This window comes from Orycteropus afer, unplaced genomic scaffold (assembly GCF_000298275.1).
Source record: "Orycteropus afer afer isolate SDZICR_OR568_19922 unplaced genomic scaffold, OryAfe1.0 scaffold00029, whole genome shotgun sequence".
Lineage (NCBI taxonomy): Eukaryota > Metazoa > Chordata > Mammalia > Tubulidentata > Orycteropodidae > Orycteropus > Orycteropus afer.
The window spans coordinates 17,815,019-17,839,249 of NW_006921616.1; the positions used below are offsets into that span (position 1 = coordinate 17,815,019).

The window sequence follows — 24,231 nt, forward strand, 5'->3', positions numbered from 1 at the left end:
TTGTTTTGTGCCGTCAAGTCGGTATATATATATATATATATATATACACACACACATGTATATATATATATATTTTTTCCCAACCTATCTAGGAATTCCCCCACCCCCACCCCCATCCCTTGTAACCAACAAAGAAAGTTCCTTTCCATGTATAAACATTTCCTTGACTTTCTCCAACAGTGGACTAATACAATATTTGTCCTTCTGTGATTGACTGAGCATAATGTCCTCCAAGTTCATCTATGTTACTTGGTGTTTTGCAGATTCTTTAGTGTTCCATAGTATTCCATTGTGTGTATGTACTAGAGTTTGTTTATCCATTCCTCAGTTAATTGGAACTTAGGTTGTTTCCATCTCTTTGCTATTGTGAATAGCGCTACCATGAACATGAGTGTGCATTTATGTATTCATGTCCTGGCTGCCACTTCTTTAGGATATATACTAGTAAGGGAATGGCTGGATCAAATGGTATTTCTATTTCCAACTTTTTAAGGAATCACCATCCTGATTTCCACAGTGATTGTATCATTTTACAGTCCCACCAGCAGTGTATAAGAGTCCCAACTCTCCACATCCTCGCCAGCATTTGTTATTTTCTGTGTTATTGAACTTTGCTATTAATGCTGGTGTGAGATAGTATCTCATTGTTATTTTGATTTGCATCTTTCTAATGACTAATGATCGTGAACAATTCTTCATGTGTTTGTTGGCTGCCTGAATATCTTCTTTGGGAAATGTCTGTTTACATCTTCTGCCCATTTTTTAAATTCAATTGTCTTTTTAATGTTGAGGTGTTGGAGATTTCTATAAATGTTAGAGATCAGTCCTTTGTCAGATATGTTATTGCTGAATATTTTTTTTTTCCCATTCTGTACATTCTCTTTTTACTCTTCTGAAGTCTTTTGGTACACACAGGAATTTAGTTTTTAAAAGGTTCCAATCTTCTAGTTAACCTTCTGCTGTTTGTGTATTTCAGGTTATGCTTGATAGTCTATTTATGCCACATACTAGGTCCTTTCAGTTTGCCCCTATTCTTTCTTTGGTGAACTTTATAGATTTAAGTTTCACATTTAAGTCTAGGATCTATCTGGAGTTTGTATGGTATGAAACATTTGTGTGTGTGTATGGCGTGAGGTATGGATTTTCTTTGATTTTTCTGCAAGCAGATATCCAGTTTTGCCAGCACCACTTGCTAAAAAGACTCTCTCTTCCCCATTTAATGGATTTTGGCCTTTTGTCAAGGATCAGCTGACCATAGGTGAATGGATCTATTTCTGGGTTCTCAATTCTGTTCCCCTGGTCCATGTGTGTCTGTCATTCTACCAGGCTGATTTGACTACTGTGGCTGTATAGTAGGTTTTGAGATTTGGGAGTGAGAGACCTCCTACTTTGTTCTTCTTCTGTAGTAGCCCTTTGCTTATTCAAGGTCTGTTTCCTTTCCATATATAATTAGTGGTTGGTTTTTCCATGTCTCTGAAGAATGTTGATGGAATCTGGATTGGGATTGCATTGAATGTACAGATTGCTTTGAGTAATACTGACATTTTTACAATGTTCAATGTTCTTATCCATGAGCATAGTATGTTCTTCCATTTATGTGGATCCCTTATAGTAGTGCTTTGTTGTTTTCTTTGTACAGGTCTTTTGTGTTCCTGGTAAGATTTATTCTCAAGTATCTTATTCTTTTGGTAGCTATTGTCAATGGTATTGATTTCCTTATTTCCTTTTCAGCAATCTCTTTGGTAGTGTAAAGGAATCCAACTGATTTTTTTTTATGTAGATCTTGTATCCTGCCACTGTGTTAAATCTTTCAATAAGGCCCAGTAGTTTTTTGGCTGAGTCTCTTGGGTTTTCTATGTAAAGGATCATATCATCTGCAAATAGGGATAGTTTTACTTCTTCCTCACAGATTTTGATGCCTTTCATTGCCCTTTCTTGTCTTATTGCCCTGGCTAGGACTTCTAATACAATGTTGAATAGAAGTGGAAACAGAGGGCCTCCTTGTCTGTTTCCTGTTCACAGGGGGATGGTTCGAGTCACTCTCCAATGAGAGTAACATTGGCTGTTAGTTTTGCATATATGCCCTTTATTGTGTTGAGGTGGTCCTAGGAGATGGCCTCAGGGCCTTAGACAGTCACCTGCCACACCCAACACTGGCGGTTCAAAACCACCAGCCAGCCACTCCTCAGAAGGAAGGTTGGGCAATCTACTTCTGCAGTGATACTACCTTGGCAACCCAAGGAGCGGTCACCATGAGTTGGGGCCGACTTGACGGCACATAACAACAACATTATGTTGAGGAGTTTTCCTTCTATTCCTATATTTCTGAGAGTTTTTACCAGGAAGGGGTGTTGGATTTACTCAAATGTCTTTTCTTTAACGATTGATAGGATCATGTGATTCTTTTCCTTCATTTTATTTATGAGATGGATTGCTTTTCTAATGTTGAACCATCCATCATACCTGGTATGAATCTTATTTGGTCATGATGTATTATTTTTTTGATATGCTGTTGGAGTCTATTGGCTACGATTTTGTTGAGGATTTTTGCACCTATATCCAAGAGCAATATTTGCCTGCAGTTTTACTTTCTAGTGGTGTCTTTGCCTAGTTTTGGTATCAGGGTTATTATTGCTTAATCAAATGAATTAGGGAGGATTTCATCCTTTTCTACATTCTGGAATAGCTTGAGTAGGATTGGTGTCTGAGCAGCTTAATTTCTTTATCAGGTTATTTACTCATCTGGCAATATCTTCTAAGGAAATTCTGATTGAGGGATAAGAGTCTGGAACTGTATTACTATCAGGGGTGCTTCTTAAATACTTGGGCCAAGGACAGCATGAGAATGATACTGCTTAACCAGGGGAAGTAATAATATTTTCTAGTTGTTGAATTATAATTTCTGTATATTGCAATATTGATTTTCTGCATGACAAACTTCAGTGTAAGCTTTTTATAGTTAGAAATGGCCTCTTCTCTTTTTTTGTACATTTCTATTTAGGATTAAAACATAAGGCACTGACTCCAAGGGTATCTGACTTTCAAGTCTAGTTCTACTTTTTGTTCAGGACAGTCATGTAAACTTTTCCAGCTTAGAATCCAGTGTTAAACAAAAGTTCTCCTTTGAAAGGCAAGGAAAACAACATAGCTGAGTACGCAGATGGTAGAAATTGGATAGGACATACTTCTTCTATCATACAAGCACAGGCAGGGGTAAAATGGTCCTCAGTGGATATTCTCTAACATGTATCCACCATGTTTCTTCTATTCTAGTCATATTCTTTAATCTTTGCTCATTGTCCGACACTTTTCCTCCTGCATTCAGAGCAGGGTCTGAAGTTTGTTTTTAAATCTTCAACTACTAAACCTTAATAAAAACCTTGGAGTAAATTACCCCTCTCATTGCACATTGAAGGAGCTCTGATGGTGCTGTGGTTAAAATATTGGCCTGCTGACTGAAAGGTGGGAGCTCTGGTAGCATAGTGGCTAAGGCACTTGACTGCTAACCAGAAGGCTGGCAGTTCAAACCCACCAGCCACTCCTCGGAAGGAAGATGGGGCAATCTACTTCCGTAGTGATACTGCCTCAGAAACCCAAGGAGGGGTCACTATGAGTCGGGTCTGACTTGATGGCACACAACAAACAAACTGAAAGGTAGGCAGTTTAAACCTACCAGCTGCTCTGTGGGAGAAAGATGAGGCATTCAGTTTTCATAAAGAATTACAGCCTTGGGAACTCTATGAAGCAGTTCTACTCTGTCCTGTAGGGTCACTATGAGTCAAAATGTGGCAGTAGGCAATGGATTTGGTTTTTTGGTTTGATCATATCTTGGCTATCAGGTAACAAAGCCACATGAGACTCACATCAAAGTCAACACCCACTTAACAGGACAATGAAAAAGGAAGACAAAAGAAGAATGGATGCATTTGAATTATACTGTTGGCAAAGAATATTGAATACACCAGAGACTGCCAGCCTAATGAACACAGCATTCTTGTAAGAAGTACAACAGAACACTCCTGAGAAGCGAGCTCATTTACTTTGGACATGTCATCCGGAACAAACAATCATTAGGAAAGGACATGATGTTTGGTAAAGGTGAGGGTCAGTGAGAACAAAGGACACCCTCCATGAGATGGATCGACACAAGAACCACAGCAATGATGTCAAACACGCCAGTGCTTACGAAGATGGCACAGCGCGAGACGACGTTTGGTTCTGTTATACTCAAGGTCGCCATGATGGCTGCTGGCAACAACAAAAGCAAGCGAAAATATATTCCAGGCCTGAGAAAACACTGTGTTCAGAATCGTAGCTCGTGGGGAAAGGCCACATACACCCTGCCACTACTAGGCAGGCAGATATATCCTGTGAGGAAGCAATAACCAGGCAAATGGGAGACCCCACTCTGCATTTTGCAGGGGACAAAATGAGCTAAAAACGTACCTGTCCTTTGCTAAGAATATAGTTGGAGCGGAAATGGGAAATGACACCTCTTTTGAGTCTTAACCTATCAAGCCAATTGGCATGAAGTTCAATAGAAATAAACAGAAAACAGTCTGAATTGTCAAGGATTGTATTAGCTTCCCGTAAGTGATATCTGAGGGCTCTGATATACCCATGAAACTGCCTCAGTCAAATAAAATAAAATATGACAGAAATCAAGTAAAGCCAGGCTAGGGTTTCAAATAGCCTCAGCGCCTCTACTTCTCAGATGGCTCTCTCATCTCAGGTCTTGGGGAGGTGTGAAAGCAGGGGAGCTGACAAAATGCCTTGGGCAGCACTAGCAAATATACTAAAGAGAACATTCAAAAGTTGGTCACGCTAGAATGATTCTTTCAGGCCTGCATGATGGCAGAAAGTGAGGGTATGAGACGACAAATTGTTAGAGACTGATAAGAAAATAACCTATTACCTGCAAAAGACGTGTTCTATTTCCCAGGCATTGGAAATGCCTTCTAAAAATGGGATGGGGCTCGGGTGGGTGGGTGCTGAATGGGTGAGTGAAATCAGTAAGTTACCTTATTAAGGTATCTAGATGGTCCCAATTTGATGAAGTTAGAGTATGTACAAATAAAATAACAACCCTTTCAAAAACCATCAGTTTAACCACAGATGCTAATACTCAGCTCTTTTAAATTGGGTCCTACGTGTAAAGTCAGAAATCTGATTACTTAACAATATGCACACATATGAGCACACTTATCATCCCCTGGCACTGGAGCCCATGATAAAGCAAGCGCACCAGACAGAAATAGAATGTGTGCATTCGGAGCAGTACACTCCAAACCTAGGAAAATGAGGCCACAAAACCAGTGCACATGAGTCTAATGGCTCTTGGAATAACATGAGAACTTGTCCATTTTCAGGTGACGACAAAAGTAGCTTGCTGTTCCCAGAATCTTATCTATACATCTGCCATGATTTCTAGGAAGGTGCTGGGCTTTTCTTATTAAGGAAATCCAAACTGATTGCTAAGAGACTTATGAGTCAAGAAACACAATTCTTAGAGAACACATTTCCCTCAGCCAAAGAGGATTTTAGTCACAGTACCTTTCACCTCATTTGTCCATGAGAGTTGGAATTCTAGCAATTTCACTAAACACATGAACACATTTAATCTCCAAATCTCCAAATGATGCCACTCCTTAGTATAGTATTTAAAATTTTGATTGCTAACCCATTAAACACATGCATGAAAAGGAGAATGAATTTACATAATCATAGACGGCAATTAATTTATCTATTCTTTTTCTACTCCCATGTGGTGGATTCGCTTTGTGTTAGAAGGTTAAATTGAATTTCCATAGACTATAGAGGAGAAAAGTTTTCACAGACAGCAGCTCTAAAAGAAAAAATAGCTACTGTATCTCTTAAACACTCAGGCCCCAGACAGAATGACGACTAAGAAAGAGCACAGGGCTGGGCGTCAGAAAAGAAGGATCTAGGTCAAACTCTGCAGCGTACTCACTTGTCAATCCATTCATATCTCTAAGCTGCATTTTGACCTCCAAGGCTGCTTTTACTCCTACTATTCTCAAGTCCTGGTACCTCTGGTGGTGTAGTGTCTAAGGCATTTGACTGCTAACCAGAGGCTGGCAGTTCAAACCCACCAGCCACTCCTCAGAAGGAAGATTGGGCAATCTACTTCTGTAGTGATACTGCCTCGGGAACCCAAGGAGGGGTCACTATGAGTCAGATCCAACTTGACGGCAGTGAATTTGGTTTTTATTCTCAAGTCCTATACCTATTAGCAGAAATATTCCAGTGATGTATGATCTCTTTTTTTTAGGGTCAGCAGAAAATTAAGTTGGTAGCATTTTGGGGGAAAAATCTGAGAAATTATGTAAAGAGTTCAAGTTGAAATTCCATGGCTGTCATAGGACATAAATCCTCATATTCTAGATTAGTTCCATGCTGAGCCATACAGGAGCCGGAGGCAAGAGGAAAAGGGTCATGAATGCTAATCCTGTCTTTAATGCTTTGATATCCTATTCACCACATATTTTTTGTATTAATTTTTATTGTAAAATTAGTTCACATTCAATATTAATTTTGCATTAAAATGTTATTTGTTTTGATTACCAAATGTGTTGGCATCCCCTTAAATATTGCACCCACAGCGAGTGTCCCACTTGATGCACCCTAGTCCAGACCCCATTTCAAGAAAGCTCTCCCAACCCACATCTATAGGTCCAGTTAACAGAGAAGCCAAAAATCACATTCAATATGTTTAATCAGTACACTCTTGTATTTGAGAAGTTTGGATTCAAATTGTGGCAGAGGAAAGCAAGCATTTAATAAACCTTGATTCACAGCTTACTGTTTTCTTAATATTGTTCTAGTATGTTAGTTGTTATTGTAAAGTATAAACAATAATCCTAAAAGGCCAGGCCCCTGGGCAGGTAGGTTGGCGCGTGGCAGTGTGGGCCTTCTGGGGTGGCTTGGTAAAGTGGAGGGTTAACAAAGACGGGGAAGGCCTTCAATGAGATGGGCTGACACAGTAGCTGCAATGATGGGCTCAGGTATGACAAGGATCGTGAGGTTAGCACAGGACTGGGCAGTGTTTCGTTCTGCTGTGCATAGGGTCGCTAGGAGTCAGAGAGGATTCGATGGCACCTAACAACAACAACAAAAGGATCCATGTGTTATTGGAAAGCACACTGGATGTTATTTTGAGGATATCTGACTTATATGAAGACAATTTTAACACAACTGTTGTCTTTAGATTCATATAAAAGTCATTACTTTAATTGAATGAGAATATTTTGGGCAATTTTTAAAAAGAGACACATACCCTAAACCATTTGAAAAAAAGAAAAATTGCTGCTTCAGATCACACTCTAGGTTTCCATTCCTACATGGTCCTGAATTCTTTCCTGAATCCTTTGGAACTCCTTCCTGCTCCAGTCACACTGGCTAGCCAAGGGTGTGTACCTTGGTTCCATGTCCCACTGATAGAAGTTGGGCTTCAATTTCTAGGTAAGATTAAGATCATGCAATTCTTTCAGGTTCCATGTCTCTTGCATTTTTGTATCTCATAGAATTTAGCTTGGTGATATGCTCAGAGTACATGCTCCCAAAGAAATCACCAAGTGAATCAATAAATGAATGAATGGAGTGAGTAAATGGATAAATTAAAAGAAAATTTGCAAAACTGTGAGCTAACCATCCCTGAGTAACCAACACTAAACATTGTATGTTTTTCAAAGTTCTCTATATTTTTAAATTTTTTGCCTAAGTAGTGAAAATTAAACAAAATAATCCAAGCAATTTGCGAAATGTGTACATAACTTGGGGGCATACTGCAGAAAGGCTGTCTTATACTTTATGATTTGAAATTCCTAAGGGGGTCTTCATGGAAGCCTTGGGTGCTGTGCAAGGTAATAATCCATTCTGAAGACACTAAAGCACATTAAAATGTCTAAAAACCTGGAACAGGAAATAGGTTAAAGTGTACAGGCAAGTTATTAGTTGGGTCAGCAGTTAAGGGATTTATCTTGTGCCCATATGCCCATAGCATTGAACAAGTCCCGAAAATAGACATGGTCTGAACTTTAGATTTCACTGTACCATAATTAACTCTAAAACTCAGCTAAACAGACTTCTATTTGAGGGAGCAAAGCTCACGCACTCACAATAATACAGCTTGACTATGAGTCTGAAAACACACACAGTGAAAAATGAGGAAGAGTGTGTATAATATAATGTATAGATTACCTTGTAGAGTTTGGAAATGGATTTCACAAAACTACAAAACCTTCTAGAACTCAGAGATTTAAGGAATGAAAATACAAGGAGTAATCACTCACATCTATTACAATGCTGTTAAAAAGGAATATATGTCCCTATAAATGGTTTGTGAACAACTGACTCACTTTATAAGATATTCATAAGCATTTTACCATTCTTCTTCTTTTTTAATGAAGTAGGAAAGTCCTCACTCTGGGTTGGTACTCTGAAAATGGGATGCTAGCTAATTATACTTTTTGGTCTTGGTTTCAAATATGGGCATTCAGATCTGTCTCTATGATGAAGCAGTTTCTGAGTCATGTGCCAACTTTACTACATCTGCAGCCTGCAGTATAATGAGCACCGTCGCTAATGATGCAAAAATGCATGCATCCAGGCCGGGGAAGCTTTCAGCTCTCCTGAGAGACTGGCCTTAATGCAGGGCCTGTTTATATCCCTGAGTCTGTCATCCCCTGAAAGCAGAAGAGATCTGCCCTTTTCATTCCCTGCTCTTGGAGTAATTACAGGCTCAGGTAATGGGTCAGTGGGGCACTTGGGACGTCTACATGCCAAGAGGAGGGAAATCAATGTCAACACTCCAAAGAAAACAGCCTCGCAGTAGCGTCAGGGAGCACTGCCACTCGTCTTAGGGAGTCTCCGGGACCTTGATAGCATCTCCAGTAAAAACAAATAGTGCGTCTGAATCGAGACTCTGCATTTTATCCCCATCCTGGGAGGATGGCATGTGGACAAAGGACAACAAAACTGCCAGTAAAAAGTGAGTCGTCCTTCACATTTTCTTGACTAAAGAGTCATGTGGGAAATCATATATTTTGAACAGATACCGTTGTGTACTCACTGTTCCCAGCACGCTACTATGTGACTAACAATCCAGAGGCTTCTTTATGTAAAGATCACCTTGCCCATTTTTTCAGTCCTAAAAAGATTTTGGGTTAGTACTGCTGTTCGCTATGAGTCGGGGCCAACTCGACGGCAAATAACAACAACAACAACAACTGCTGGTAAATGGTCCTGAGCAGGTCCGGGCACTCAGCACCAGTTATGCCTCACGAAGGTAGGGCAGTGGTTAAGTCCTCAGCTGTTAACCAGAAAGCTAGCATTTGTGTTCAACTCCACAGAGCTGTTCTACTCCATCTTTTAGAGTTTCTTTGATTCCCAGTCAACTCTACGGCAGTGGGTTTACACCTCTCCTCAACTTATAGGCAAGTACCAGTAACTGCATGCCTCTCATTAAAGCTCCTTGCAAACATGAACAGTTTGCATTTGGCCAATAACCTAAAGTTTTCTGGTTTGAGCCCATCCAGGCTTCACGGCAGAAACACCTAGCAATCTGTTTCCATGAAGATTATTGTTGTTGTTGTTAGGTGCCATCGAGTTGATTTGTTTCATCGTGACCCCACATGACAGAGTTGAAGTGACCCGTAGGGTTTCCAAGCCTGTCATTATTATGGAAGCAGATCACCAGGTCTTCTGCCTGCAGAGTGGATAATGTGGTTGGTTTCAAGCCACCAACCTTTTGGTTAGCAGTTGAGCATTTAACCATTGCACCACCAGGGCTCCTTCTCTAAAGTTTACAGCCAAGAAATTCTATGGAGCAGTTCTACTGTGTTACACATGAACTTGCCATGAGTTGCGATGAATAGACTGGATTTTTTTTTTTTTTTTAATGTGTCTCATTTGGTCTCATGAAGCATTTCAGGGCTCAGTCCCCAAGGATTAATATAACTAGATTTTTCAGTTGGACCTCACTCATCTCCTTGACTTTTTGGTATCACAGCTTCCTTTGGCATTATGAATAAGCACATTGCCAAGTATGTATACAGGCACTATGTTGTTGTTGTTGTTATGTGCTGTCGAGTCGGACCCAACTCATAGCGACCCCTCCTTGGGTTGCCAAGGCAGTATCACTATATGACACCAATATTCCTTAAGGGGGCATAGATAGGTTAGCCATCCTTAGGGTTTAGAATCAACTTTGATTCTAAATTTTGATACTAACTGGAAGGAGATTTTTCCTTAAAGGACTTCAGGATTGTAACTGATCCATTGTTCTACATTGTTGTTGTTATGTGCTGTCGAGTCAGACCCAACTCATAGCGACCCTTCCTTGGGTTTCCGAGGCAGTATCACTACGGAAGTAGATTGTCCCATCTTCTCTCCTTCCCTCCGAGGAGTGTGGCTGGTGGGTTTGAACCGCCAACCTTCTGATTAGCAGTCAAGTGCCTTAGCCACTATGCTATCAAAGCTCCCAATTGTTCTACATTTCCTGTAAAGTATTATTGCACTGTTGCCAAAGAAGTTGAGAGGACAGATGCTCAAACAAATGCTAATTATGTAGAACAGAATCAAGGTGACAGGGTGAAGGGAAACCTGGTTACAAGCTCCTCCTCCACCAGCGTCTGGATAATATTTATATCCATGATGTCAGAAGTGAATCCCAGAAGAAACTCAGTGGGACAATGTTGCAGAGTGCTAGACATGAAAGGGTGATCTCCCTATTTTAAAACAGGCATTCCTCACTCCCACTTGCATTATTTGTGACCTCTTCTTGGAAGCTAAATATAATTAAATTATTTACTAATCACAAGAGATCTGTGTGCTTAGTGAAATCTCTCTCCCTGCTTTCTCCTCTTCTACTGTAACAGCTACAACAGCTTCTCTCCCTTGTGTTTTTCCTTCCTGTGTTCTATATCACAGTTGAAACTAAAGAAGATGCCCAAAATTATTTTAAATTAAAACTGAGATCTTAGGAAAAATAGATTAATAAGCTTATCTCCTGATACTCAGATACATCATAGAAACTTCCTTTCCTTTCTTCTAATCTTATGCTTAAAAGCAGGGGGAAAATAAGGGTCCTAAGGTAGCAAAACTCATATTCCTATAGCCTCCAGGTGAAATTAGGTAGAATCTCTGCTAGTTCATAACCTGAGACAATTCTTATTTACTTTCAATAACACTGAATAATAACACTATTTTAATTTAGCACCTCCTTGCTATGGCTCTAAATCTTCTCATTTTAGATTCAAAACCTCCTTCAGACAGTTACCAATTTTATGATCAAGAAGAGGTGATTTAATCCCTATCTATTGGAAGACTACTGGGAGAATGAAAAGACAAAAATTTTGGTTTCAATAAATATTCTTGAACTCACTATCGTCAAGTTGGATATTACTCAGAGTGACCCCTCCTTGGGTTTGTGAGGTGGTATCACTACAGAAGTAGATTGTCCCAACTTCCTTCCAAGGAGCGGCTGGTGGGTTTGAACCACCAGTCTTCTGGTTAGCGGGAAAATGCCTTAGGCACTATGCCACCAGAGTAGTTGCTTTATTATCATCAGTTATTTCAATCTTCATCCCCATTTTACAACTGAAGAAACTAAGACCCAGGAGGATTGTTTCACTTACTAAGACTGCACGAGAGCTGGACAATGAATAAGGAAGAGGGAAGAAGAGTTGATGCTTTTGAGTTGTGGTGCTGGCAGAGAATGCTGAAAGTACCATGGACTGCTAAAAGAACTAACAGATCTGTCCTGGAGGAAGTGCAGCCTGAATGCTCCTTGGAAGCAAGAATGGCCAGACTTCATCTCAACTATTTTGGTCATGTTGTAAGAAGGGACCATTCCCTGGAGAAGGATGTCATGCTTGGTAGGGTGGAGGGTCGACGAAAGAGGGGGAGGCCTTCAATGAGATGGATTGACACGGTGGCTGTGATGATGGGCTCAAGTATAGCAGGGATTGTGGGGCTGGCATGGGATTGGGCAGTGTTTCGTTCTGCTGTGCATGGGGTTGCTATGAGTCGGAAACGACTTGACAGCACTTAACAACAACAACAAGACTGCACAGTTAGGGACTCACAATGCTATGTAATTCCCATGTGCTTTTTTTCTGCATTATCTGGGGACTTTGTGGGTGAGGTACTTAAGAAAAGATCCAGATTAGAATGCAATGGAGACTTGTATAGAGGACATGGCAGCGAGCTTGGAAGACTCTCACTGGCCAAACTTGGGACACTTTGAATATCAAAATAAGTAGTGATACTAATGGATTATAACCTACTGATTGAAATAAGAATCTGCAAGTTCACACTGATATATATAAATGAATTTTAAAAAATTGGGAGAAGATAATGCTTTTGTCCAACAGAAGGCCTACTAATAAATGTAGAAGAAATTATAGAATAAGAAAATCATAATTTAGAAAACTATTAGGAATAATTGATTGAAGCAAGAAACATCAGTGGATATTAAAACAAATGGGGGAAAATGGAATGAGGAAAGAATTTTACAGCATCTCAAAGAATCTCTCTACTAATTACTTGTTAATTATAAAAAGAGAAAAAAAAAGTAATTTAGGAGTGGAGAAAGTTGGTAGCTACAGTATTGATAAATGGTCTAAGCTACCACCAGAAATAATATGACATTTTGGCACCATGTTCGTCTGTCAGTTTGTCATACTGTGGTGGCCTGTGTGTTGCTGGGAAGATGGAGGTTATGTTACTGGTATTTCAAATACCCACAGGGTCATCCATGGTGGACACGTTTCAGTGGCGCTTCCAGACTAAGATAGACTGGGAAGAAGGATGGGGCCATCCACTTCTGAAAGCATTGGCCGCTGAGAATCCTGTGAATAGCAGTGAAACACTGTCCGATATATTACTAGAAAACATCATGAATAGCAGTGAAATATTGTCTGGTACAGTGCCAGAAGATAAGCCCTCGGGTTGGAAGTCACTCAAAACACAACTGGGGAAGAGCTGCCTCCGCAAAGTAGAGTCAACGTTAATGACATGAACAGAGTAAAGCTTTTGGGGCCTTCATTTGCTGATGGAGCATGACTCAAAATGGGAGGAAACAGCTGCAAATATTCATTAATAATTGGAACATGGAATGCAAAATATGAACCTAGGAAAACGAGAAGTTGTAAAAATTGAAGAAGAACAGATAAAGATCAATATTCTAGGCATTGGTAAGCTGAAATGGACTGGTATTGGCCATTTTGAATGAGACAATCATATGGTCTACTGTGCTAGGAATGACAAATTGAGGAGGCATGACATCACATTCATCATCAAAAAGAATGCTTCAAGATATATCCTGAAGTACAATGCTGTTGGTGATAGAATAATATCCATATGACTACAAGGAGTTCTTTGTACTTCAGAATTGAAAAAAAAAAACAAAAACATTTCTAACTGTTCTGAAAACACCATATGGAAACTTCCTACAGTAAGTAAACATTTTTGAGAGAATATAGGTCCGAATACCAAAAGAAGAATTCTAAAATCAAAAACTACTTTGTGGAATTTAGACAATGAACACTGTAGAAATTCAGAGAACTGGGAAATTGCAGGGTACTTATATAATTTGATAGACAAAACACCAAACCAAACACACTGTCGTCAAGTTGGATTTGACTCATAGTGACCCCTCATGGGTTTCCAAGGAGGTATCGCTGCGGAAGTAGATTGCCCCATCTTCCTTTCGAGGAGTGGCTGATGGATTTGAACTGCCAGACTTCTGTTTAGCAGTCAAATGCCTTAGGCACTACGCCACGAGAGCTCATAATTTGATAAGATATACTAATAGAGACCACATACATTTTATGTCTTAAAAGATGCAGGAAAATCAAATTTGTATGCATCAGTCCACAGAACAAGAGATATCATTATTGACGTCAGATGGATCTTGGCTCAAAGCAAAGAATACCAGAAAGATATTTACTTGTTTTATTGACTATGCAAAGGCATTTGATTGTGTGGATCATAACAAATTATGGGTAACATTGAGAAGAATGGGAATTCCAGAACACTTAATTGTACTCATGAGGAACCTGTACATAGACCAAAAGGCTGTCATTCAAATGGAACAAGGGGACACTGCATGGTTTAAAATAAAAAAAGGAGTGCATCAGGGTTGTATCTTTTCACCATACTTACTTAATCTATATGTTGAGTAAATAATCTGAGAAGCTGGACTATATGAAGAAGAACATGGCATCAAGATTGGAGGAAGGGTCATAAACAACCTGCGATACACTGACAACACAACTTTTCTTGCTGAAAGTGAGGATGACTTAAAACACTGATAAAGATTAAAGAATACAGTCTGCAGTATGGATTACATCTCAATATAAAGGAAAAAAAATCCTCACAACTGGACCTCTAAGCAGCATCACGATAAATGGAGAAAAGATTGAAGTTGCCAAAGACTTCACATTGCTTGGTTCTACAATCGACGCCAATGGAAGCAGCAGATGACATATAGCCCTGGGCAAATTGGCTGCAAAGGAACTCTTTCAAATTCTGAAGAGCAAAGATATCTCCTTGAGGACTAATGTGCACCTGACATAAGCCATGGTATTTTCAACCGCCTTATAGTCATGTGAGAGCTGGACAATGAATAGGGAGACCAAAGAATAGTTGATGCTTTTGAGCTGTGGTGTTGCCAAAGAATGCTGAAAGTATGGTGGACTGCTAAAAGAGCTAACAAATCTGTCTTGGAGGAAGCGCAGCCAGAATGCTCCTTGGAAGTGAGAATGGCCAGACTTTGTCTCACCTACTTTGGTCATGTTGTCAGAAGAGACCATTCCCTGGAAAAGGATGTCTTGCTTGGTAAGGTGGAGTGTCAAGGAAAGAGGAGAAGGCCCTCAACAAGATGGATTGACACAGTGGCTGCAGTGATGGGCTCAAGTATAGCAGGGATCGTGGAGCTGGCACAGGACCAGGCAGTGTTTCGTTCTGCTGTGCATAGGGTCCCTATGAGTCAGAAATGACTTGACGGCACCTAACAACAGCAACATGCTCAGTCCAGTCTCTTTGATATACTGGCATACTTGTCTATCTTGGCCAATCTAGTCTATGCTCTTTGCAAGCCGATATAAGGGAAACAGGAAATAGGGAGGAAGTGGGAAGAGTGTTGTGAGACTGTGGAGATTGCAGTGAATGTCACAAAACAAATGTACATGAATTGTTGAATGGAAAACTAATTTACTCTGTAATGTAAGCTTTCACCAAAATCACAGTAAAATAATAATAATAATAATAATATGACAGCATGCCTTGCATATACAGTGGATAGACACTCATACTTTTTTAAGATAAATGCCTCTATGATAGGTCAAGATGAGTAGGGAAGAATCTTGTAGTTGGCTGTAGTATGAGCAGAATTGATTGTCCATGTACACAAGACATAGGCATGATTAACAGAAAGGGCCATTTCACTTTTCATCTATCAGTGATAACCAGCTTTCTTTACATCTTTGCATTCATTCAAGATGGATAAAATGAAAAAAAGATGTATACATTTAAACCACAGATTGTATGTTGTTGTTATGTGCCCTTGAGTCGTATCCAACTCATAGTGACCTCTCTTTGGGTTTCCGAGGTGGTATCACTACGGAAGTAGATTGCCCAACCCTCCTTCGGAGAGTAGCTGGTGGGTTCGAACCGCCAGCCTTCTGGTGAGCAGTCAAATGCCTTAGGCACTAAGTTACCACAGCTCCTTCAGATTGTATACATTATACATTAGCACATGAACCAATTAGATTTGAAAGAGTATCTATTAAACAATTTATTATTGCATAGACATTAATATACCGACTCTCTTTTGGCCACACTAGGTTTCTGTTCATTCATTTTTTCTTAGTATCACACCTTAAGGGGTTATTTTGAATACAATAAAAGCTTTGAGATCCATCTTTTGTTCTTTTCATCCTGCTTTTTCTTTCTCCTGCTATGTATTTCAAAGTACATTATTTAGCTTCACAATCTTCTTTGAATATATTTTGTATCAAATGTACCACACTAAATATTAATATATTTGACTTCATTATAAAGTAGTTATGATATTTTTAGCATAGTAATTATGGTAATGCTATCACAGACAAGGATCATAATAATAATTATCATATCATAAACTGTAAGCTGATTTTTAAACAATTGCTTAGACCCTCCTTTCCTCCTACCCTGCCTCCCTCTCTCCCTATCTGTGTCTAGTGGAATAAAGTTACAGAGGATCTAGAACTCTCCATAAGACTAGAAACATGAGTAAAAAGCACAAGCCCCTTATTATAACTATTTCCATGCCTTGAATTGTCATATTTTATCTTTCCACTCTTTAATTTTGGATTTCCCTTGCAAATAACATAAATAATAAAGCGAAAACAAACAAAACTAGATGCCAGCACTAGCTGATCAACCTAAAATCAAAACACCACTTCCCACTCCCTATTCCACTCAACTAGAGAGCTGATCATGTGGTTATTAGGTTACTGCTGAAGAACTCATTAAAAGCTACACAAGTTGTTTTAATACCATTACACACTCTTGTACATTTTCACAATACCGTTTCTTGTAAAACATTCAAAAGCTGGAACTTGTGTAAGGCAGAAATCTGTCAGAGGAAAAAACTCAAATATTATCCACTAAAATGAGCAGTATAAAAGTGGTGAGACTGCACTCTGTCAAAGGTGGAAAATTTGTGAGGCTGGAAAAACAAGGCAGTCTCACCCAGTTCTGACTCTCACAGTTTTCACGGTCTATCTCTGTGTATCCATTCTCATTTGTTCATTCGAGAAATCATTGGGTAACTACTCTGTGTACCTTTTAGAAGACCAAGTTGTCTGTTTTTGTGGTACAGGGAATACTGCCCTGTCTCAAAGCAAAATAAAAAAAAAAGATGTCCACATCTTACTTGGTAAGAGAAACTTTGTAGGTGTGATTAAGAGTCTTGAGATTGGGAGAATATCCAGGATAAACTGGGTAGGTTCAACGTAATCACACGAGAATAAGATGGAGGAGGGGCCGTTGGAGTCAGTAGTAGGAGATATGACAGTAGACACAAGAGGGTGAAGTGATGAGAGAAAGGGGCCCACAAGCCAAGAAATTCAGTCAGTCTCTAGGAGCTGAAAAAGAAAATAAAACAGATTCTTCCCTCAGAGACTACAGAAGGAATGAGCCTTGCCAAGACCTTAACTTTAGCCCAGTGAGGTTGACGTTGGACTTCTGACCCACAGAATTGTAAAAGAATAAATTGTGTTCCTTTAAGCCACTACATTTATGATCATTTGTTATAGTAGCAATAGGAAATGAATAGTGTTTTTTTGTTTTGTTTTAATTTATTTTCTTAGAGCAACTCAAAAACATCCTCTAAAGCCTTTCCGCTCTATGGGCAAAGACCACTGTTTCCTCTGTGAGACACAGAGGTTATCCACAGGGAGCTGAAAAGACCAGCCAATCACGTGTCTTACTATTGATCATTGCCCTTAGACACGGCACTGAGGGGTATTCACCTCCTTCAGAATTTATTCTGTGGCTAAAATGACCTTGTAAAATGACCACCAGTGACGACAGCTAGAATAAATTTATATTTGACCTTAATAAAAATTCCTGCAAAGCAGAATGCCCATTCTAATCTGAGACATTAAACATGAATGGAAGCATCTGATGCTTTACATTAACTGGAACACAGAAAAATAAGCTTTGTTAAAGTCTCTTTCCAACTGTAATTATGATTCTTATAATAGAAGCGAACTAGGCACTTGACTGCTAACCAGAGGGGTGGCAGTTCAAACCCACCAGCCACTCCTTGGAAGGAAGGTAGGGAAATCTGCTTTGGTAGTGATACTGCCTCAGAAACCCAAGAAGGGGTCACTATGAGTCAGGTCTGACTGGACAGCACATAACAACAACAACAACAACACTCTCAGAATTTGCAGTAATAGCAACACATAATCATAATATAAGTGATGTGAAGTTTTCATTAAGTGCAGAGTTTTAGATTAGGGGATGATTTAAATTAATTTTACTACATTATTATTATCCTATATTACTTGTAAGACTCATTTATTAACACATATAGATGTTAAAGTAACCTCAGTAAATATTAAACAAGATCACAAAAGTAAGGTTAAAATATAAAAATTAGATTTTAGAAACCACGGATAATTTCTCTGAGTCTAAGACAAAGCTAATCAAGAATGATGGACTCACCAGGAGGCCCAGTCTAGAAAACATTTTATCCAAATATTCTCTGGTCTCTCTGCTCATTCTCCCTAAACTAGGTATCTCATCTCTATGCATTCTTATTAAGACAAGGTTATTTGAAATTACTCTATAAAATCCCATTAAAGTTTCACTAAACAATTTATGAGTTTAGCTTTCAGCTGATGCTATGAATTTTCACTTCAAATTTACCAATTTCATTGGGATCCTGAGACTTTTGACAATCTTGTGATGTGTTGTCAAAAGTTATACAAAGCAAGAATGTCAATGAATCTTTTAGATAGTAAGAACTGGGGTTAAAAGTAACAGAATCACAAGGAAAATGAAACAAAAGTTTCTGATCTTTTAGGTCTTATGCCTTAAAAAGGCAGGTTACCTTCAGAAGAGGAAGGAGAAAAATAGCGCATAATCTATGGCAGATCTGCAAATACACAACTCTCTCTTCCAGCTGAGTTACTGTCTGTACATATCTTTCTCCACCCACTCATTTCACATCTAAAGTAAGACAAGCTGTATTGCAAAATTCATCTTTTCTCATCCTTTAACTCAAATGGGTATTAAAAGATTAAATACTCTGGTATCAGGCTAGAATAACTTGGGAAAAATTAGTAAATATTACTGCAAATTGAAACGAGTTAATAAGGAAATCATAATGTCATCGATAGGTATTATTTTAAAATTACGATTTTAAATATTCCTCATTTTTTATTCTATGTATAACTTTTTTTTTTTTAAACACCACTTTAATCCCACTACCAAAGTATTAGTTATTCCCTCAGACTGACTCAGCTATTGTTGCCAAGGAAACAGCCAGGAAACAGGAGTTAAGCAGACTCTCATCTGGCAAGGGGATGATGGGAATGGATGAGGGAGTTGAGCAAGGTCAGGCGTTTCCCGCTGAATACAAATCTGTCATGCCTAACAGATGAAGCTCTTTAGTTTCTTTTCTGCTCAGCCTACCCCCAGCAGCCAAGGAGAAAATAAAAAAGACACTCAAGCATGAATGCCAATCAGCTCATGCTGGCAACAGTGATGTATTTACATGTGCCATAGCGGTTGCATCAGGCTTGGCTATGAGTGAAAAGGTAAATTAAATAGGTGTCAATAATGATGGAAGGTCAGGAACTAAATCCTGAGGGTACACTAATAAGATCAGACAGATGGGATATAGCTGATCTATCCTTTTAACATGTCCAAAGCTTTCTTCTCTGAGTTCAGAGCTCAAAACTCATCTTGGGCTCAAAGTTTTTGAACTAAGGACCTCTTTAGTCAGTTAAGAAAATAAATAAATAAATAAATAAATAAATAAAAAGAACTGCTGCCATTGAGTCCATTCTGACTCATAGAAACCCCATGGGACAGAGTGAATGGAATGGCTCCATGGTGTTTCCAAGGCTGTGATCTTTATGGAGGCAGACTACAACATCTTCCTTCTGCAGAGTGTCTGGGGGTTCCGACTGTCAACCTTTCAGTCAATCACCCTGTAATTATTTTCAGGGATAACAATCTTCTGATATGTGTTGACAAATGTTAGATGCACAAGTCTCATTTAGAGTGAAATGATCTGTGATGCAATAGTAATGTTGTTGTTGTTGTTGTTATGTGCCGTCGAGTCAGCCCTGACTCATAGCGACCCCTCCTTGGGTTTCCAAGGCAGTATCACTACGGAAGTAGGATTGCCCAACCTTCCTTCCGAGGAGTGGTTGATGGGTTTGAACCGCCAGCCATCTGGTGAGCAGTCAAGTGTCTTAGCCACTATGCTACCAGAGCTCCCTGCAATAGTAATATGTTCTTTAAAATATTTTGTCATCAATATTGAAGGCATTATGCAAATACTTCATTTTATTAGTAATGTAACTGTTCATATTAGAGATAGAATGTATCTTTGAATCCATCCATGTGGTTTGGTTGATTGTACTAATACCTAGATTTTTCATTACCTCTACATGTCTGTGGGGAGCTCTGGTGGTGGACTGCCTAAAGCACTTGACTGCTAATCAGAAGGTTGGAGGTTCAAACCCACCAGTCACTCCTCGGAAGGAAGATTGGGCGATCTACTTCCATAGTGATACTGCCTTGAAAACCCAAGGAGGGGTGGTTATCAGTCAGAGATGACTCGACGGCACATAACAATAACATCAACAACAACGTGTGTGTGTGTGTATGTGTATCTATATATATGTGTGTTCTCACACAAGTGAGTACTATTTCATTTCCTCAAACAAGTGTTCCAGTGTCTACAATATATGAGAGTCTGATGGATAGTGGCATAGGTATATGGAAGAAGCATACAATCCTTAACTTCAAAGAGATAATGAGAAGTAGATAGATAATTATAACTAAGATAAATATACAAAACAACACCCACCCAACTCATACCAGTTTCATATATCAAATGGTTTCACACACATTAGATGTTGAGTTTCACAATTTCCAACCATGTTTGCAGAGCAGTTATAGATTCAATTTCTTTCTTTGACGCTGTAAAACAATATACTTAGAAGATATCTATTCCTAATATGAATGGTTTGAGATGAGATTTATGAGTTACAAGAAAATGTTGTTTTGATGTTATAATGAGTGTGTGATGAAGTGCTTACTCTATAATGGCGATATTCTAATAATGGGCTAATGGCAGATACCTCTAAAAATTCATTTTGTATTTGCATTTGTGTGTGTGTGTGTGAGAGAGAGAGAGAGAGAGAGAGGGAGAGAGAGAGAGAGAGAGTGTAAGGGGCAGAACAGAGATTAAATGGAGAGGGCATAATAGTTATATAGTTCGCTTGTTTAATGCATGGCTTCTCAAACTTGCCTGAGTTTAAGAGTAACCTGGTCTGCTTTTAAAAAATACAGATTCCTGGGAACACTAAATTTTTAATGAACTCACCAGGCATTCTAACGATTAAATAAGTTAAGAAACAAAGAAACAAACAGTTAAAATATATATATTCTAACTGTTAGAATAGCTCAAGCACCAGTGATGGTGGGGATGGCACAGGACTGGGCAGCACTGTGTTCCGTCGAACGCAGGGCCACTATGAGTCGGGAGTGACTCCATGGCACCCAGCAACAACCACCATTTCTAGAGTACCACCAGAACTTTCTCCAAATTTTGAAGCGTAAGAATTCAACTTGATCATCAATATAATGGGTCAATGAATAAGGAAACTGTGACTATACAGCATTCTACCATCGTAATGAATCTAAAATTAATAAAATGCTCGTATTAGTCGACGTTATCTTATGGAATTACTAATGATATCAGTGTCTAAGGTTGAAAATCAGCAGAAAATTTTAGTCTTGTGTAGTTCTATTCAAACCAAATCAAGCCAAACTCACTGCCAATGAATGAGTCGATTCTGATTCATAGTGAGCCCCCACTGGGTTTTCAAGGTCATAAATCTTTATGGAAGCTGACTTTCCCACACAGAGTGGCTGGTGGTTTGAACCACTGATCTTTTGGTTAGCAGCCAAATTCCTTAACCAGTATACCACCAGAGTCCTTGTGTAGTTCTGCTAGTCAGTGTTAATTAAACAATGTGCTGAATTAAAAATACAGAGAGAGGAAAAAAAAAAAATAAAAGAAGTTGTTTTGTTGTTATCAAAGGGCCACAGTAAATATTTATTTTCATGTGTGTTTAATATCCTCTCAGTGTTTGAAAGAGATGAAGAGTTAAAGCTGCTTGCATCTATAATGGTTGTGTGAATTCCAAGTACACTGAATATTAAACTTATTAGAATTATTTGATTTGAATTTTCTAATTCAGTACGTCCTCGGAAGGAAGGTTGGGCAATCCTACTTCCGTAGTGATACTGCCTCGGAAACCCAAGGAGGGGTCGCTATGAGTCGGGGCCGACTCGACGGCACATAACAACAACAACAATTCAGTACGAGCTCAGTTCCTGCTGGAACTGACTCCCTAGAGGAAGGGACTACTGTTTCGGGATGAGGAACTGATGCGTCAGCTCCTGGTGCTCCATCAGCACCCAGCTCCCAAAGGAGCTGCTAAGGGGATGGAGAGACTCTTAGTGACCAAGGTCATGTGTGGTCTAAAGAGCAAGGCTGTAAATAAACTGTGAAGCAAGCACCCACAGATAACCCCTTTAAGGTGGAAATGCATCTTTAACAATTTCTCTAAACCCTAACACTTTTTAGATATTAATCCTAGGAACTCAGATGAACTAGTTATGACAGTCTTAGCATGAAGAAACACTACACATTCCTTAATGCACCCCTCAGACAACCGATTTGGCTAGTTTCTAGCAGAGCTCATAGCACTGAGCTACCTACCCTCTTGAAGTCTGAAAGGATTTAAAAGATATATTATTATGGTAATATACGTATATAAGATTTTTTGTTTTCATTTTAACTATTTTTAAGTGTTTAATTCAACAGCATTAATTACATTCATCGCGTTGTGCAAATCACCACTATCCTTTTCCAACAGTTTTTCATCACCCAAAACAAAAACTTGGTATCCCCTAAGCACTGAATCCCAATACCTCCTCATTCCAGCCCCTGGTAACCACTAATCTACTTTGTCTTCTATGCATTTGCCTATTCTAGATACTTCATATGAGTGGGATCATGCAGTATTTGTTTTTGTGTGTGTCTAGCTTATTTTGCTCAGCATATTTTTAAGCTTCATCTGTGTCATAGCACGTATCAGAACCTGAAAGGATACTTTTAAACTATCAGAATTTAAGACAGTGCACTAGCCTCCTGGACTGGTATTTTGAATCCTTTTTGCTACTGAAAGAATCAGATAACCATTAGCCTCCAAAAAGAAACATCTGCTATTAGGAATGCTTGCTTACATTCCTTGCTTTAAGAAAAACAGACATATTAATATTGCAAATGACTTAATAGGTAAATTAGGGATAATCACTTTCATTAGAAAAAGATTTCCTTAAATTTTCAGTACCTTTGTAAACATGAGTGTACATGTCAGAACATTAGCATGACGACAAAATAGTGAGTGATACTAGAGAGGGGTGTGGCAAGAAAGTAGGAGTCAATGATTCTTCCGGCATAAATGTTATAAGCTATTTGAGTTGGAAATTGATATGAAGTAAAGATTCAATTCCTTGGTGGTAATAACGCAAGGTAATGAAAAGGAATGATTCCATTGATTAAAAAAACTAATTGGCACAATTTTACAGAATATACCTATGACATGAAAATGAGTTTAAAATAAGAATAATTTATTAAATAATATGACAACTGGCATAATGAAACAGAGCTACTTCATTATCTTATGCATCAAAAGACTTCAAAGCCCTAAAAAAGTCAGACCACATTTGCTACAACCCACGACTGCATGGCTGTAGAGTCAACATGTCCATTGGGCTCAGTCCCATAGTATTGCTATTGTCATTAATTGTTATCAAGTCAATGCTGATTTATGGTGACCCCTATGTGCACAGGAGAACTGCTCCATAGGGTTGGCTGTGACCTTTTGTAAGCAGATCACCAGAGCTGTCTTCTGAGGTGCCTCTGGGTGGGTTCCAACTGCCAATCTTTTGCCTAGTGGCCAATCCCTTAATTCATTTAGCCACCCAAAAACTAGAGGACCACAAGAAATGTTTAATATTTTTAATAAGAATTTTAAAATGAATATAATGAAACCTAGACTATACTAGTCTTTATACCGACACAGTTGTTAAATACAATTTTTATTTTATTATAATTATTATTATTTTTTTTTATAGAGGAAGGGTTCTATGGAGAGAAAAGAATCTAGGGCCCATGGCAGTCATAACATGGTCCTAGTTGTAAAAAAAAGTTTCTAGCTTATCAGAGAAGAGCTGGAAAGGAAGCAGGAGTGATAGCGTTGTTGTTTTCCTACCCTATAACATCCCATATGGCGCTTTTACAGAGAAGAAAGGAGAGGAAAAGGAGAAGCACAAGAAGGGTAAAGAATCACTTAAAATTATATAGATTTAAGCATTGTGTTGCTTTATAGGGAGCTCTCGTGC

At 38.9% G+C, this 24,231-nt stretch overlaps 1 protein-coding gene across 1 annotated transcript in view; it reads right to left on the minus strand.

The window, feature by feature from the left end:
• Positions 1-24,231, minus strand: part of DCC (DCC netrin 1 receptor) — a 1,113,394-nt gene that overhangs the window by 559,898 nt on the left and 529,265 nt on the right. The gene's annotated exons all lie outside the window — the stretch shown is intronic.